At 49.9% G+C, this 16,741-nt stretch overlaps 1 protein-coding gene and 1 long non-coding RNA gene across 5 annotated transcripts in view; one reads left to right on the forward strand and one right to left on the reverse strand.

Annotated features, from left to right (window-relative positions):
* MAN1C1 (mannosidase alpha class 1C member 1) overlaps nucleotides 1-16,741 on the forward strand; it is a 132,396-nt gene that overhangs the window by 74,980 nt on the left and 40,675 nt on the right. The gene's annotated exons all lie outside the window — the stretch shown is intronic.
* Nucleotides 1-16,741, reverse strand: part of LOC137217774 (uncharacterized) — a 55,359-nt gene that overhangs the window by 15,387 nt on the left and 23,231 nt on the right. The window contains exons 2-3 of one of the 3 annotated variants that reach the window (XR_010940250.1): nucleotides 15,786-15,921; nucleotides 553-2,212 (exon numbers count right to left, since the gene is read on the reverse strand). This is a non-coding gene — a long non-coding RNA (uncharacterized lncRNA). Of the gene's footprint in view, nucleotides 1-552; nucleotides 2,213-8,823; nucleotides 14,091-15,785; nucleotides 15,922-16,741 lie in introns of those variants that run through there. The other 2 variants (XR_010940249.1, XR_010940248.1) reach the window with 2 other exon arrangements.

Below are 16,741 nucleotides of genomic sequence, written 5' to 3' on the forward strand. Positions count from 1 at the left end.
ATGAGGGTTGTTTGAAGCCCAAACTATTATAAATCTCCCCTTGAAAAATAAAAAAACTATATATATATATTTTTTAATTACGTATTTTCCTTGATTTGATAATTAGGGAAAAGCTTTGTTTATAAGTGAGACTATTCTGGCTCTTATTCATGAATAAAAATTTTGGTAGTGAGGCCTCTGAAAAGCAATGGGAAAAATTTCTGTAGCAGTCCTGGTAAAAACACATCCTCAAGCACTGATTTTTGTAGCTGAAGTGCATTATGTGTTTTGCGTGAGCTTTTGAAAGCTTAGGTAAATGAGGTGGCTCAGAAAACAGATAAAAATCCTGGGAGGAAATTATACCGATCCAAAAGAAGATAAGTGTCCACTAATTCCCAGATTAACATTTTAGACTCCTGTGTTTTTATAGGGGAATTTTTGCAATGCTGATAACGTGAGATTGGTTTACAATGTCACATACCAGGAAGAATCAACAAGACCTTGTTTAAGTTCTCAGAGTCAGCTACAGTTGAAAGGAAGTGGAGTTAATGCAGTAACCCGATAGTGCCCTGGTCCCTGTATTAGATGGCAGCACTGCTCCCAAGATGACATATTTTAAGGGTGACATTGACCTTAAGGTCAATTGTGTTAGTGTGTACTCTCTGGGTTGCAAGAGACAAAGGCTCAAGCCCATTTGGTTTAACCCCCCAAAACATTAATTAGATCACTTAGTTGAAATCACTAGGATTGGACTTCAGGCACAGCTTGATCCAGGCATCGAATTGAAGTCACCAAGACTCAATTCTTCCTTCTCTGTCTCTGTGCTGTACTCTCTCTCAGTGGGCTTCATTCTCAGATCAGCTGTTCCTTGATGATAGCAATTTGGCTACAGCTACTTTATCTTCCATCCACTCAATTTGTGTGTGGTATAAAAGAGCTAGTGCCACTTTCTTGGTTGTTTCTAGATTGTTCACTTGAAGTCCCAAGATTAGCTCTGACAAGCTTTAATTGGGCCTGTGGCTCTGTCTGTCCCTAACATATCCTTATGTCCAGAGGGATGAAAGGTATGGATTGGCTGACGTCTAGATCACTCATCCCCACTGTGGGGCATCTAGACAGTCCCACCCCAAGAAGAGCATAGACTAGAAGTGAGGGAGGAGGGGAGGTACCCCAGAAAGCAGTTTGGGGACCTGTTAACCAAAAGGATCGGCAAATGCTGGCCTGTGAAACCTCGGGTTTCTGTTACATCAGTCTTTCATTCTTTCCTTCAGCAAATACCTGAGATCCCACAACAAGCCTTCTGGAGCTAGGTGCAAGGATTATGGGGATGAACAGGAGGGCTTAGGCCTTGCCCTCAGAGAGCAAACACGTAGTCTACCTTGTGTTTATTAGTCTGCTCAAGGGCCATAATAAAATGCCACAGGCCAGGTGGCTTAAACAACAGAAATTTATTTCTCACAGCTCTGGAGGCTGGGAAGTCCTACATCAAGGTGCTGGCAAGGTGGGTTTCATTCTGAGGCCTCTTCTCTTGGTTTGTAGGCAGTCACCATCTTGCTGTGTGCTCACATCTCGAGTGACTTCTTTGTGTACTTGTGGAGCGAGAGCAAGGGAGTGGAGGAGGAGGAGAGAGAGAGAATGCACCAGCTCTCTGGTGTCTCTTCGTATAAGGGCACTAATCCCATCAGAGGGCCCCACCCTCATGACCTCATCTCACTCTAATTATTTCCTAAAAACCCCATCTCCAAATACTATTGCACTGGGGGGTTAGGGTTTCAACATATGAATTTTGGGGACACACAAACATTCATTCCATAACATCACGCTGGGGCTTCAGCCATGCCGTGGTCTTCCAGCCAACTCAGTGTTTCTCCTGAGCACCTGCTGAGTTCCAAGCCCTGGAAACAGAAAAACAAGGAACACCAGGGCCCTGCCCTCAAGCAGTACAGTCAAATCATGATGGTGGTGTCCAGGAGTCTGTGACACTGGGGACATGTTCATGTCACCTCTCTTTACCTTTGCCCAATTTATTACTTAGGATTGGATTCTACTGGAACTAATAGAAAATCCAAAATAGCAATAGCTTAAACAAAAGAGAAGCTTATCCCTTTCTCACTTACAAGTCCAGGTAGTTAGTCTAGGACTGGTGTGGTGACTCCACTTCACTGGGGACTCAGGGTCCACCCTTCATTCTCAGTAGTGGCTTCTACCTTGTGGTCCAAGGTGGCTGCTCTGGCTCCAGTCATCATGTCCACATTTCAGCCAGCAGAAAGGGAAAAGGGGGAAGAGAAGGAATGTCCCTTCACTTTAAACATACTCTCCAGAAGTTGCACACCCCACTTCCACTTACATCCCCTTGGCCAGCACTTGTGCACATGCCTACTCCTAGCTGCAAGGGAGGCTGGGAAATGTAGTCTTTATTCTCATGGCCATGTGCTCAGATAGAATTATGGCTTCTGTTTCTATAGATATCAAGAGAGAATGGATATTAGGGGGCAACTAGCAGTCTCAACCATACTTATACTGTTTGCTCTGCTTGACAGGTCCCTGCCTTTTCTTCCATATGTCTCTCAAGTTCATTTTTAAAAACCAAGCTACACACTGCCTCCTCCATGAAACCTCCTTGATTTTAACCCCAGTTGAATCAATAGCACTATCTTTTTCTTTTCACTTTCAAATAAACTATATTGATGTATAATTTCTTACAATAAAAGGCACCCAGGGCTTCCCTGGTGGCACAGTGGTTGAGAGTCCGCCTGCGAAGGCAGGGGACGTGGGTTCATGCCCCGGTCCGGGAAGATCCCACATGCCGCGGAGCGGCTAGGCCCGTGAGCCATGGCCGCTGAGCCTGCGCCCGGAGCCTGTGCTGTGCAACGGGAGAGGCCACAACAGTGAGAGGCCCGCATACCGCAAAAAAAAAAAAAGACACCCAGTTTTAAGTGTACCTTTCAATGCATTTTGAGAAATTAACCACCACCAAAATCAAGATACAGAATATTTTTACCTCTGAAAGTTCCCTCATGCCCCTTGACAGTTCATCCTTCTTCAACTGCTGGCCCAGACCATCACTGATCTGCCTCCTGTCACTCTAGATTAGTTTGAACCTTCTAGAGTCTCTTATAAATAGAATGATACAGTGTGTACTCTTGTGTCAGGTTCTTTCACTTAACATAATGTTTTTAAAGTTCATCCACATTGTCGTATGTATAATAGTTTGTGCCTTTTTATTGCTGAGTAGTATTCCATTGTATAGCCATTCCACAGTTGGTTTTTTTCCATTTACCAGTTGATGGACATTTGGGTTGTTTCCAGTTTGGGGCTATTACAAATAATGCTGTTTTGTATATCATGTACAAGTTTTTGTGTGGATGTATGTTTTCATTTCTCTTGTGTGTACACCCAGGAGTGAAACTGTTGGGTCATGTGTTAAGTGTATGGTTAACTTTGTAAGAAACTACCTAACTGTCTTTTTTCAAAGTGGGTGTACCATTCTCCATCCCCACCAGCAGTGTTTGAGAGTTCCAGTTGCTCCACATCCTCTTCTCTCTCTCTTTGGTTCTACTCTGGAAAATTTCCTCAAATTTATCATCCAGCTCTTCTGTAGGTTTTTTTTTTCTTCTTCTGTCAGACTGTGTATTAATTAACAAGAGTTCTGTTTTACTTCCTGAATGTTCTTTTTTGAGCATCCTGATCTTGTCTCATGGGTGCAACATTTTCTTTTGTCTCTCTGAGGATATTTTTTTTGTAGTTTTCTTCTTCCTGCAGAGCCTCTGCGTCCTCTAAATATACTTTTCCTGATTGTTTGGGTATATGTATGCCTATCGCACATGTGAGTTTTCTCTCAAATGTCTGAGGATCCTTGGCTGTGTGCATGTTAAATGGGGGCCAGAAAAGAAGATGGTTGGGGCTCCAGTGTGCCCCACGCCCACTCACCCCACCCCCCAATGTGGTGAATGGGTTTTGTTGGCTGATGCCTCACTGCAGGGTGATGCGACAGGGAACTCTGGATGTACGCCGGTTTTTGCTTTCTACGGCTGGTCAGAGTCTGCATTGAAGATGTTTCCATTCTCCTATCTGAAAGTGAATTCCTGGCCTCCGCTTGCCCAGAGCCAGGTGGGCAGAGGGCTGGAGGACAATGTGGGGCAGTCCAGAAACCTTTCCCTAACCCCCATGCTCTCGGGATGGTGCCCCTGCCTCTGCCAGGTCTCCCACAGTCCAGAGGCCTTCTGTCTTACTCCCTCCCAAGTCTCAACCCCTAGTTTTCTGCTGGGACGAGAGGGAGACATTTTCGTGGCTGGGTAGACATAAAAGAAAAGGGGTCTTACTGCCTTTAAGGCTGACTTTCAATAAATCCTTCCAGAGGTGCCTGGTGTTGCCACCCATTGCAGACCCTGTGCGGTTCTCTGGTGTGACCTGAACGCGTGTGCTTTCAGCATCTTGGCTTTGATTCTGCTTCCCTGGCTTCGCTAAGTCAGTGCTACAATGTCTCTCTCCTTAATAGAGGCCAAGACTGTTGCTCTTGCCTCTCCTCTGTTTGTTTTGTCCTTCTGAATTGATGCTTAAAAAAAAATCTCATACTGTTGTTTCAGTGGAGTTTTGGCGTGGGGGGTAGAAATCGGGGCTACTGCATTCATCTAACTCGCTCTCCTTAACCGTAATCTCTTGCTCTTCTAACTGCTTGGTTCCCTGAGCCTTGGCATCATCATCTATAAAATGGGGCAGGTGATCCCTTTCCTGACAGCTGCCCAGGAGCCTTGGTGAGGATTAGATTAGGTTTTTTACTCATCTAATATTTACTGTTCAAATACCAGGGTTCTAAGTGATGCGTGGCTGAGGGTAGAGGGTACCTTCTAGAGGCTGGGGCTGGAGAATAGGCCAGTCCAGGCTGAGGGATACTGTCTCAGTTATCTGTTGCCACAATGATACTGCAAAACACATACCCAGAAACCTCACTGGCATGTAACACTAAGTTTTTATTTAGCCTGGGAGTCTTCAGGGTTTAGCAGCTCCAGGCTGGGTCGGCTAAGTGACTCTGCTGATCTTGACTGGGGGCGGCTGACTGTGAGCTGACCTAGGAGACCCTTGGACAACTGGGACAACTGGTCAGTTCAGCTCTACTCCACATGTCTCTCGTTTTCAGTCGTCTAGTCCCAGGATGTTCTCATGTTGATGGCAAAGGGGCAAGAAAGCCAGCCTCTGCTTACATCACATTTGCTGTCATTGGCTAAAGTTAGCCACATGGCTGAGGCCAGAGTAAGCGGACAGGGCAGGAAACCCTGCTCAGAGGGGCAGAGGGCATGGACACAGGGAGAAGTGAGAAACCAGGGCATCAATGCAGCCTCTGTGCCATGGGTGTGCAGGTATGGCTCTGGAACAGAGCGCGCCCCACCTTCAAGCTTTCTTCTACTAAACCCACAATACTTCGCCTAAACCACGAAGCTGGGGTCCTGCTACCCTGACTTGTATTCAGTTGAAAGAGTCAGTCCTTTACTCACTACTCAGAGGAAATGCTCTCCATCTTTAAAACAATCAGGAATGATCTCTCCGATAGAGAAATGCACTCCCCAGGCTTGGGCTGGGCTGTAGATCACAGGCAACTGATTTAATCTGCTTAATTATTTGATTCAATCAGGAGTTAGCTTAATTATTTTCTTGCTTCTCACCTCTTCTGAATCCATTCTGGAAACTGATTATGTCTTTAACACCAGCCCAGAGATAAGTATTTCAATTGGGAAATGTAATTAGCCAAGGAAAATGGATGTGGGTGCCGCCTTTTGTCCAAGCACCATTAAAATCCAACTCTGGTCAGTACCAACGTGGTGGAAGACAAAGGGCGCAGTTTGCTTCTCTCCGGACTGGAGAGGAACGCCCAGCAGGAAGTGGGGAGTTAGGCATCTTAGAGACGGAGGCTCATTCATTCAGTCATTCAGGAGGCATTTCTAGGCCAGTTCTGGGCTGCTGCCAGAGATGCAGAGGTGAATTGGCCATGTCCCTTGGCCCAAAGAGTTCTCCTCCTAGAGGAAAGTATCCACATGTGATTGTGAGATACGCAGTGCTGGAAATACGAAGGAAGGAGCAGCTGACTCTACCTCTGGAGCTTCACAGAGCAGGTAGTATCCAACTGGGCCTTGAAGGATGGGCTAGAGCTGCCCAGGCAGAGAAGAGTAGAACTGCCTTCTAGGCGGAGTGCACAGCATGTGCAAGGGCACGGTGGAGTGAGAGCCCGGGAACTGTTGTAGAGGCAGATTAGGGCAAAGCCGCCGGGGGCTTCCTAGGCCCTCCTGCGGCCCCCCAGAGCACAGGTGTGCACTGTGTCCTCAGGCCATCCCATCTCACCTTCCAGTGCCCCTCTCCCCGCCCCATCCTCCTTCTCCACCCCACTCTGCCTTTCAGAAGGAGTTCTAGAAGAATTCTCCTGAAGTGTTCGGGTTTTTTTGTTTTTTTTTGCGGTATGCGGGCCTCTCACTGTCGCGGCCTCTCCCGTTGCGGAGCACAGGCTCCGGACGCACAGGCTCAGCGGCCATGGCTCACGGGCCCAGCCGCTCCGCGGCATGTGGGACCTTCCCGGACCGGGGCACGCACCCATGTTCCCTGCATCGGCAGGCGGACTTCCAACCACTGCGCCACCAGGGAAGCCCTGAAGTGTTTGTTTTAACAGAAGTTTAGGATACATGACTTTGGTGGGAGACTCTGAACAGTCTGAAAGCTGGGGGGTGGATTCAGGACAACTAAGAACAACAGACTTGGGTTCTACAGCTGAAGAATAGGCAGGTGGAACAGGAGGGCTGACAGCCTGGGCAGAGGTACGGCGGTGGAGTATGCTGAACTGAGTGTGACGATAGCATGAAAGGAGAGGTGGGTACTAAGCTGCCCAGGAGGGCGGGAGCTACGTCACACAGGGCCTTTTAGAGGGTAGTTGGAGACCAGCTCCTTGGCCTTGGCCTCTGTGGTGGGAGGACTGCAGGCATGGGGGCCTCTCTAACACTGCCTGGGCTATAGCTGCTGCTGCAGTCCCTCTCCTGCAAGTCCTCACTATTTCAAAAGCTGTACGTGCTCAGGGCAGTGGTCGCTGGTTTGCTTGGATCTCTGCCTGAGACTGAAGGCTGTCTGGAATGCAGTGGGGTGGAGAGGTTACCTGGCCAGGTGGCTCCTGCACCTGGGAGAGGGAGGGAGGCCCTCCTGCTGCCAGGGCCAAGGAAACGATGAGCCACCACACCTGTGCCCACCTGGCTCCTATACACCTTTACCTTCAGCCATCGTTACAAGGAAAAATACAGCCAAGGAAGACCATGAGCTAACAGAAGTTGCCAGGCCCCGCCTCACTCTGAGACGCCCACCCAACTGTCTACCAGATCCCATCCCATCTGATCCATGCACGCTTGAGTTTTTAATGGAGTGGTGACCAGCATGTGTGCAATTTTATCTGCTTGTTTCACTTGATAGGATCTGGTAGCCTCTTTCCCTGCCCTCCCTAAGTGGGACCCTTCTCGCTGGCGAGGCAACTGGTATTGGGAGAGAGCACCAACACTGTAGGCATTAAGGCTATGGTTACTGCTTACTTGCTGTGTGACCTTGGGCAAGTTGCTTAACCTCTCTGAGCCTCCAGATGTCATCTGAAAATGGAAATACTATAACCTCTGCTGGAGAGTTGACAAAATGCTCGGTTTGGTGCTTGGTATGTAGGACCTACTAGCCAAGTGACCGTGATTATTATGGGACGTTTATAGGGTGCAGCTCAGATTACTGCCTAGTGCACTGGCTGGGTTACCTTGAGCACCAGTGGTTTAATCTCCATGAGCTTCAGTTTCCTCCTCAGTGGAATAAGGGTGATGGCACCCGTAAGGGTGGGCGTGAGGCTCAGACAAATTAATTATTGTGTGAAAGACTGTGGAAGCTGATGCTTTTTGTCCTTATTTTTTTTGATTCTTCTCTGTCTCTCCATAGAGCCTGGCCCAGGGTGTTGATGGTTTTTACTGTCAGGTGATTCGAGAGCCCCTCTCATGTCCCCAGCTAGCACTGGCAAGTGGACATTGGGCAAAGTGAGAGCACAGGAGACAGAGGAGGTCGGTGTCTGCAACCACCTGCCTAAGAACGGGGCCGCGGGACCATGTGTACAGGATGAGGTGGCCCTGCCCCTGAATCCAGGCTCCAGAGGCTGAGGGTGGGGCATTCTCCATCCCTACCTCTAAGCTATGGGTGAGGAAACCCTCTCAGCAGAAGGACATATAATGACCAGGATCCTGTTAAAGTTGTCGTTGCTCAGATCCAGCTCAGCACTTCACATACCGCTCAGGCCTTCCTCCTGTCTTCTTATGGGGTCTCAGCACCAGTGCTGGGCTGGGAGTGCAGGACTGCTTAGGGGTGGAGTGCAGGGTGAGCCTCAGCTACCAGTGCGGGCTTCCATCCTGAACCCCTGCTCCCTGCCAGACTGGCTGGCGGAACTGTGAACCGCACGAGGTTCTCAAATCTCCAGAGAGAGCAAGCGTGTGCCCCAAGCACAGAACCTGGCAGGAGGACCCCAGAGCAGGAGGATGTGGGGCTATGCAGAGAAATGACAAGGTTTTGATAATAGTGTCTACCTGACATGTCTGAAAAATCAGACGTGCATCTCCCTGGCAGGGCATGCAATTTCCTGTTAATGAGTTGTGAGAGGCTGGATCAAGTTATCAGGGAGGCAGGGCCAACTCCTTCCCAGGGGAGCCACCAGGAGACAGAAGCCAGGACCCAGTCCCTCCCCCAGGGGGCTCAGCCCTTTGGGCAGCATCTCTGCCAAGCGGCAGAACTAAAGTCTGGAGTGAGGGTCTCCAATCTGAGTCAGGATCTGCTGATAGATCTGGACCCCTTGCCTGGAGCTTCTCCAAGACCTTGGCTGCACTCCCCCTGCCTCAGCAGGGGCTGTACAAAGTCCACTCCCCTTCGGGCTCTCGGGGAGACCAAAGCCACAACACCAGCAGTGAATGGCATCTCTGTAGCCTTCCCTGCTTGCAAAGCACCACTCACATTTGTCATCTTATTAGCCCTTCACGAAAATCTGCATTAGAGAAACTGAGGCCCAGAGAGGCGAAATAACATGCCCGAGGTCATTCTGTACAATGGGTGTATTTATTTAAGGTAATGCTAGATGCTATAACAGATAAACCCAGAGACCTTTTTATGGATTGAGAACAGACGTTTACTTCTTGCTCATGTAAAGTCAAATTGATGGGAGGAGGAGGGAGCTTTGCTCATCACAGTCACTCGGGGACCCAGGGTGATGGAGCTTCCATCATCTTCAGATTGTGACTCCCAAGGTCACCTCAGCCTTGGAGGGTCCCACAGGGGGTTTTATGGACCAGGCCTCAAAATGTATGTAAATTATACCCATACTCCCTTGGCCAGAACTTGCTCGTAGGGCCCCACCTAAATGCAAGGAGGGTGGGCAATGCAGTTCCTGACTAGGTATAGTAGTTTCCCCACAACGGCTCTGCCTTCCTTAGAAGGGGAACATGGTCTTTGCTGGACCTAATAGAGGGTGTTTTCCTTAAACAAAGGCTGGGGACCCTGGATCAGAGTTTGATGGGAGGTGGTCACTTAAAAGTCAACAAGTGACCAACATGTACTAAGACCTGGAAGAAGACACAGGATGTTCCTGACCCTTTGAGTTCACAGACACTGCCCCAGCCTTCAATAAAGTCCAAACTCCTCAGCCTGGCATTCACCGACCTTCACAGGAGGACTCCAGCGCAGCTTGCAGCATTCCCTCTCTCGTCCCCCTCCCCACGTACCCTGTGCTCCTCCCTGGCCAACCCCTCACCTCAGGGCCTTTGCACGTGCTGTGCCCTCTGCCTGGAATGTTCTTCCTCCAACTCTCCACCCTGCAGACTCCTGCTTGTCCTTCTTGATCCCAATCAGAGGTCATCTGTGAGGCTTCCTTCAGCAGAATTAGCTGCTTAGCCAGCATTGACTGAGAGCTCAATGTGTGCCAGGTACTACGTGAAAGGCTTTATGGGAATGAACTCATACATAACCCCCCAAGCCTATGAGCTGGCCATCCCACTTTATAGATGAGGAGCCCAAGTCTCTGAGAGGTTCAGAAACCTGCGTGAGGTCACACAGTGGGTGGCAAAGACAAATTCCAAACCCAGGTCTCTATGTTCGCAGCTGAGACTTAATCACTGGGTAAACGTCCACCTTTTATTAGCACCTGTCACAATCCATCACAATTATTTGCTTACTTAATAGTGTGCTCTGAATCCGCTGTCATCCTGAGAAAGCAGCTGCAGACTCCCTGAGGGCAGAAGTCCCAGCTGATCATCCTGGAATTTCCCTCACCATTGCCACCATGCCGAGGTCTGGGTGGCACTTTTCTCTCGAATAAACTCCTTATCCTCCGAGAACCAGAACCAGAAATTCCTCAGATTATCATCTGTCATAATCCCCTCCCTGCTTGCCTGTCAGTTTTTGAAAGTTAACCTGAAACCATTTGAAAATGATCTGAGAGGCACAGCCCAGCCTTCTCCATGCATGATTAAGTGCGATGGCTTTTTAATGATTTGAGCTGTGCCTTCCGTGAATTGACAAAAGTGGATTACCATATATTTCTGAAAACTGTGCTGCTGAAATCAGATTCTTTTTCATTTTCTCAGTCATCCTCACAGACCTTTGCTGAGAATGACAAATACTTGGGCTTTAATTGTTTAGTCGCACGAGGGTGGCACCTCCCAAGTTCTGAGAACTGCTCTCGCTGGGACAGCAGTGAAAGGCTTCCTGGGGTTCGATCTTTAGGAAATTGAACTGTGTGTTTTCTCTGAAGCAGAGGGAGCTGTCTTCTGGGGCGCAGCACGTTTGCTACATTTGTGAATTGCATAGGCCCCCAGATCTAAATCAGAGGCAGTTCTCATCCAGGAAACATGCTCAGAGCTGTCATGCTAGGGATGAGGAGTGGGTGGACGTGGGAAGGTGGGTGAGGGGCCTCTCCCTGTTCAGCCCATGCACAGACCCTTCCCTTGTGCTCCCTCTTTCTGCCAGACTCTGTGCCACATCCAAGCCACCCACACCTTCAAGCGGGGTGTTATTAGTCCCTTTTGACAGATGCAGACTCATGGCTCAGAGAGCTTAAGCAACATGGTTGTGACCACACAACTGGTAATATATAGAACCAGCGGTCAAACATTTTGACTAGAAGCCTGTGCTTTTTCCACTGTCACGTCTGCCTATTAAAAAAGTCAAATAAAATTAAATGAAAGGTGACTCAGAGGCACCTCCTGTGACCCATTTACATTTAAAGAAAAAAAACACCTTCCCTGTCCACCTATTAGTGCAGTCTCTCTAATAATATGCATTATCTGACATTATCCCCATTTCACAGATGAGGATGTTGAGGCTTATGTGAGTAAAGTAGCTAACCAGAGATCACACAGCTAGGAACAGTGAGGTAGGATTTTGTTCTACGTCTCCCTGGCTCCAAAATAAATTCCTCACCTCATCCTCTGTAGGAAATAAAAATCTGCCCAGAGATCCCCCATCTAAGTTAGGTGGTCAACACAGGTAGGTCTGCCAATGGGAAGCCTGTGTTAGTTTCTGTGTAAAGTGCATGCACGTGTCCTTTCAGTTAGGGGAGGGTCGGGGCGGCTTCTATCAGTTTCTGGAAGGGGCCTATGGATTAAGGAAAGGGGAGGTCCCTGGTCTGTAGAGGAGGGCAGGTCACCCTCCTGTTCTTCCCTGCATTCTGACGGTGAATCGGGTGGGGCCATCGTGGGCCTGATGGGGAGAGGGCCAGAGCTGCTCTGGCCTCTGCTCATGCTTGCTCGGGCTCCTTCTCAGTTCTCTCTCCAGATTAACTCCATATACGTTTACTCAGACCCTACCGAGCGCCCAGCATCGTAGATGATTCCGAGATGAATATGAAAAGATCTCTGCCTTCCAGGCTCCTGCCTGTGAGAGAGACAGAGCAACACAGACCCTCCTGTGAGTTGGCCTGGCCAAGTGATCAGCAGTGGGACCCAGAATGGTGCAGGGAGGAAGCGTCACTCCCTTGAGGGGATTGGGAAGGCTTCCTGGAGGCTGAGCATCACGGGCGGGGCTCCTGTGGGGAGAGGCACCAGCTCCTCTCACATAGGTGGTACCTGCTATAGAGGGGCACTGCTCCAGCCCACGGGTGGAAGGTGCTGCCGGACCCTGAGGAGATGGCCTGGGGGTCTTGTGGTTGTGGGCACCTCCCTGGGGCCCTCTCAGACCCTCTGAACCTGGCCAAGTTCCCAGAAATTGCACAGGAGCAGGATGGCACAGCAGTGAAATGCGGAGCCTCCGAGGCAGCCGGCCTGAGTTGAATCCTGGCTCCCCCATTCATCACCTTGGCAAATTTGACCTCTCTCAGCCTCAGTTTCCCCATCTGGAAAAGAGCAACACAAATTGCACCCTCCTCATAGGGTTGCTGGGAAGCTTTTTAAAGAGGTGCTTCCATCTGCCTCCACACAGTCTCAGTTGAGGCTGGCCGTGGAACGGCTGCTGCATCCACTGTGTGATCGCTAACCCTCAGGATGGGGTATGGTTGTCCCCATTGTACAGATAAGGAAACTGAGGCAGCTAGTAAGTGTGGCTCCAGGGCTCTGCCCTTTCTGCTGGCCCATTCCCTGCAGCTCAGCCATCCCAGCGACTAGAAGGACCCTCCGCTGGGGCGCAGCTCTGTACCAGGCTCTCCCGGCACTGCCTCTGCCATCTCTTTATGTTTCTTGGGGTGAATAGGGCCTCTTTGATGTCCTTGCTTTTCCCCTTTCCAGTAATCATCAGTCATCTTGTTATCACAGCCACACATCTGTGCCTCTTGACTCTGGTCCACAGGCTGTTTGCCATGATCAATGCATAGCTCTGTGTGGCCACCACGTATATCCAAGATGACATTGTGACCTTGCATCCATGGGCCTGGGAGGCCCTGGTGCTTCCAGAGGGCAGCTGGAGGCTCCCCCAGCGGGGCTGAAGTGAGGCGACTGGCTGATGGTGCCCTGTGCTCTTGGTCAATTCTTCTTGCCCCTGGACTGGTAACCAGCTCCCCACCAGCTAGGGGCGCCTCCAGCCACCTTCATGGGACCCCAAAGCACAGGCCCAGGTGCTCCCTGCCTCCCTCCGACCCAACCTAAGTGACTAGTGGGCTCTCACCAACCCAGACGGGTAGCTCCCTGAATTACTCTACGTGGGGTCTCCCTCCAGGACACTTCACACAGCAGCTTGAGTATCACTTTAAAACACCAGGCAGATGGGGGTCTCCCTAAGCCATCCACACAAGCCTCCCCGAGCCGCCAAGGCCCTGTGTGGTCTGCCTCCACACCCCGTCACCACCCACCATGTTCCCTTTCTCACCACCCCACACCACCTCTCTGCTCCACAAACAGGCCAAGACTTCCCCGCTCCATTCTATTTGCTGTGCATCTGCCTGGCCCGACCCCCTCTTTCCTCCTGTCTTCCTTCAGGCCTCAGCTCAAATGCCGCCCTCTCCTGACTGTACACCCGCTCTCTTTCCCTTTATCACATTTGGTCCTTAGTAACTCGGTGTCATCCGTGTGACACCCGGTTGGTGTCTTTCTCCCCCACCAGACCTTCAGCTCCTTGAGGGTGGGGACCAGAACCGTCCATTCTCCAGCACCACGCACATCCTGAGCACTCCAAAATATGCTTTTGGGTAAATGAATAAATATTGAGCAAGTGACTTAATTCCTTGAAATTTCAATCTTCATCTGTAAAAGAGGGACAATGATAGCGTTTTCACGAGGTTTAAAAAAGATGTGTATAATACGGTGCCTGGCACAAAGCACTATCTGCAGCTGTTCTTATTAACCTCTGTGGTTGGCATTTAGGAGAATCTCACATTCCACAAGTGAACTTCGGTTGGATGTCTGCCCTGGGCCAGGATTTCAGAGCACCATGGAGTTGGTCTCTGCCCCCTTACACCCCCCCACACCTCACACCACATTAGGAACAGCCTCTGGTGAGGTCACTGGCTCCCTGGAGGCTTCCTCGTCTAGGTGTGAGGCAGTGGGCGGAGGGCATCCTTCAGTAGATCTCAACGATGCCTTTGCTCTTCAGGCTTCGATTAAACAGGCTTAGATTCAGCCCTGAAGACACTCACTGCCTGGGATGGACTTGAGAAAAGGACACGGATGACACAGATTACTATAATGAAAGTTGAAAGCAATTCTTTTAATAAAAGTTCAGAGGAGGGCAACCTTAGGTCCACGTGGGGCAATCAGGGATGTCTTCGTGGAGGAAGCAGCATTTTCTCCAAGACTTAAAGTAGACGTTGGGTTTGGACATTTGTGGAGACATTTTGGGTTAGAGGAGAGCCTTCCAAGCAGAAGGAACAGCTTGAATAAAGGGCTGGAAGGCGAGAAACAGTGGACCTCATAGAATCTGTAGTCCAGCTAGAGTATGGAAAACGTGACAAGACCATTAAGAAATAGGGCTGGGGGGCTTCCCTGGCAGTCCAATGGTTAAGACTCCATGCTTCCACTGCAGGGGGCACAGGTTCAATCCCTGGTCGGGGAACTAAGATCCCACATGCCACACGGCCAGTGAGTGAGTGAGTGAGTGAATAAATAAATAAATAAGTGCTTTTGGATAAAAAAAAGAAATAGGGCTGGAAGGGCATTATATCAGTCAGCTATTTCCAAAAATAATGCCACGTAACAAATTACTCCACAGTGAGTGGCAGGCAACAGTGAGCGTTTATTTCTCGTTCATGTAGCTACAGATAGGCTGGGGTTTGGTTTATCTAGGCTGTGCTCAGCGGGTCCAGGTCTGCTCCACCTATCTCTCATCCTTCATGGACCTCCATGGCTATTTTAGACTTGCTCTTCTCCAGGTGAAAGGTGGACACACAGGAGGGCAACCCCCCCATGCAAGCTTATTTCAAACCTCTGTTCAAGTCACATCCACTAATCCCATTGGCAAGTCTCATGGCTAAGCCTGAAGTCAGAGCCAGTTTTAATTCCCTACCCACCATGAGGCCAAAGCAGGTTACATGGACAAGACCAAGGTTGATGGGACAGGGGTGTTTACCCTTCCCATGGAAGTAGAGGGATAGTACTGGGCAATTATCTAATTTGCAGGTAGAAGCCAGAGTATGGAGGGACTCTGGGTCTGCCCTCAGGAGCTTCCCATAGCAGCAGTCGGATTTAGTGTCTCTTGGGGCGAGCAGCCAGGGCTCCGGCCTTTGCTCTTCTTCCCACTGAGGCCAGAAGTGTGTTAAAAATATCACAGGGCCTGCCCAGCTTGGTCCCGACTTCCCGAGAGCCCATGCCCCCTGCCCGCCTAGTCTGCGAGGGATCCTGCCTCTGCCTTCTTCTGCTGGAACTGAGCCTTGTGGTGGCAGCCCCGCGCATTGAGCACCTACTCTGTGCCGGGCGTATCAAATTCTCTTGTACTGAGTGCCTGCTGAGAGCTCTTTGTATACATTCATCTGAACTGGCCACGCCCTTCTGAAAAGGAGACCCCATTGTCCAATTTTTCTGAGGCCCAGAGATGTCGAGTCAGTTGCCCAAGATCACACAGCTGGGAAGGGATGAAGCTGGGATAACCAAACCCATAAGGTCAGATGGTGTGTAAGGTGGTGTCTGGTTACAGCTCTGCCCTGAGCTGCTGTGTGACTTTGGAGGATCCTGGGTACTAATTTCTCCATGTGCTTTTTCTTCTCTCAGAGATGCTCTGAGATAAAAGCACTTCAGAGCTTGCTACACAGCGCTGTCGCAGGGAATTTTTTTGAATACCAGTTTCCAGGTCAGACTGCACCCTCAGCTCTTCTTTAAAAACAAACAAAACGTTAACATTTTTAAACATACCTGGTTTTCCAACGAGGAACCCTGTCCAGGAGACTGCCTCAGTGAACCGTGTCAGGCCATTCGTCACAGTGAACCTCATCCAGCGGTCGACCACAGCAAACATTCTCCATCCGGCTGTGGCAGCAAAGCGTGGCATCTGTTTGGGAAGAGTGGAGGAAGGCATTAGTTCCGCCAGGGCCCTGACGTCTGCAGCTGTCCATCTTATTCCTCTGACAGTGTTTTCCTTGGATAGCTGGCCGCTGCTCTGAGTGGTGTGTTTTCTCCGAGGCCAAGAGGCCTTGTAAAGTGTTTGGAAATCCCTAAGAAAGCGCTGTGGGCATTTCCACCAGTCGTTTATTCATTCAACAGCCATTTGTTCTTGCCTTCTCAGTGCCTGGCCTGGGGATGGATGGTACGGCTCCTGGGAAGAGTCCGAGCCAGCCACTGCCCTTTGGGATTCACAGGCAAAGATGTACGGTGTAGTGGGAACAGTGCTATGACGGAGCACCTGCAGCAGAGCAGGGCGGGCTTGCAGAGGAGGGAGTGGTCAGCTCTGCTTGTGGCTCTGGAACATTTGAGAGAAGACACAATGCTCTTGCATCAGCAGACACTGCAGGGTGTTTAGGGAGCTGCTAGTGGTCTGCTCTGGGTAGAGCATTGCATGCAAAGAGAGCAGGAGGGAGGTGAGACTAGAGAGGTTGCCAAGGCCTGGACCACAGGCACCCTGCATACTGTGCCCAGGACTTTGAACCTGGAGAACAGGAGGCTTTGAGGGCTTTTTTTAAGGGCAGTGACATGGTCAGACCTGATCACCTTTTATTAATCAGCCTCTAGTAAGAGCATTCTGTTGGGTTCCAAGAAGAGTTTGTAAAAAATATCTTTAGTCCTTCCGGAGGCACCAAGAAACCTTTTTCTGGAAACACTCAGCCCCTCAACACAACGTTATGTGATCCAGGAAATAACCATCATGGAAAGAT

Source organism: Pseudorca crassidens, chromosome 2 (genome assembly GCF_039906515.1).
Source record: "Pseudorca crassidens isolate mPseCra1 chromosome 2, mPseCra1.hap1, whole genome shotgun sequence".
NCBI classification, from domain to species: Eukaryota; Metazoa; Chordata; class Mammalia; order Artiodactyla; family Delphinidae; genus Pseudorca; species Pseudorca crassidens.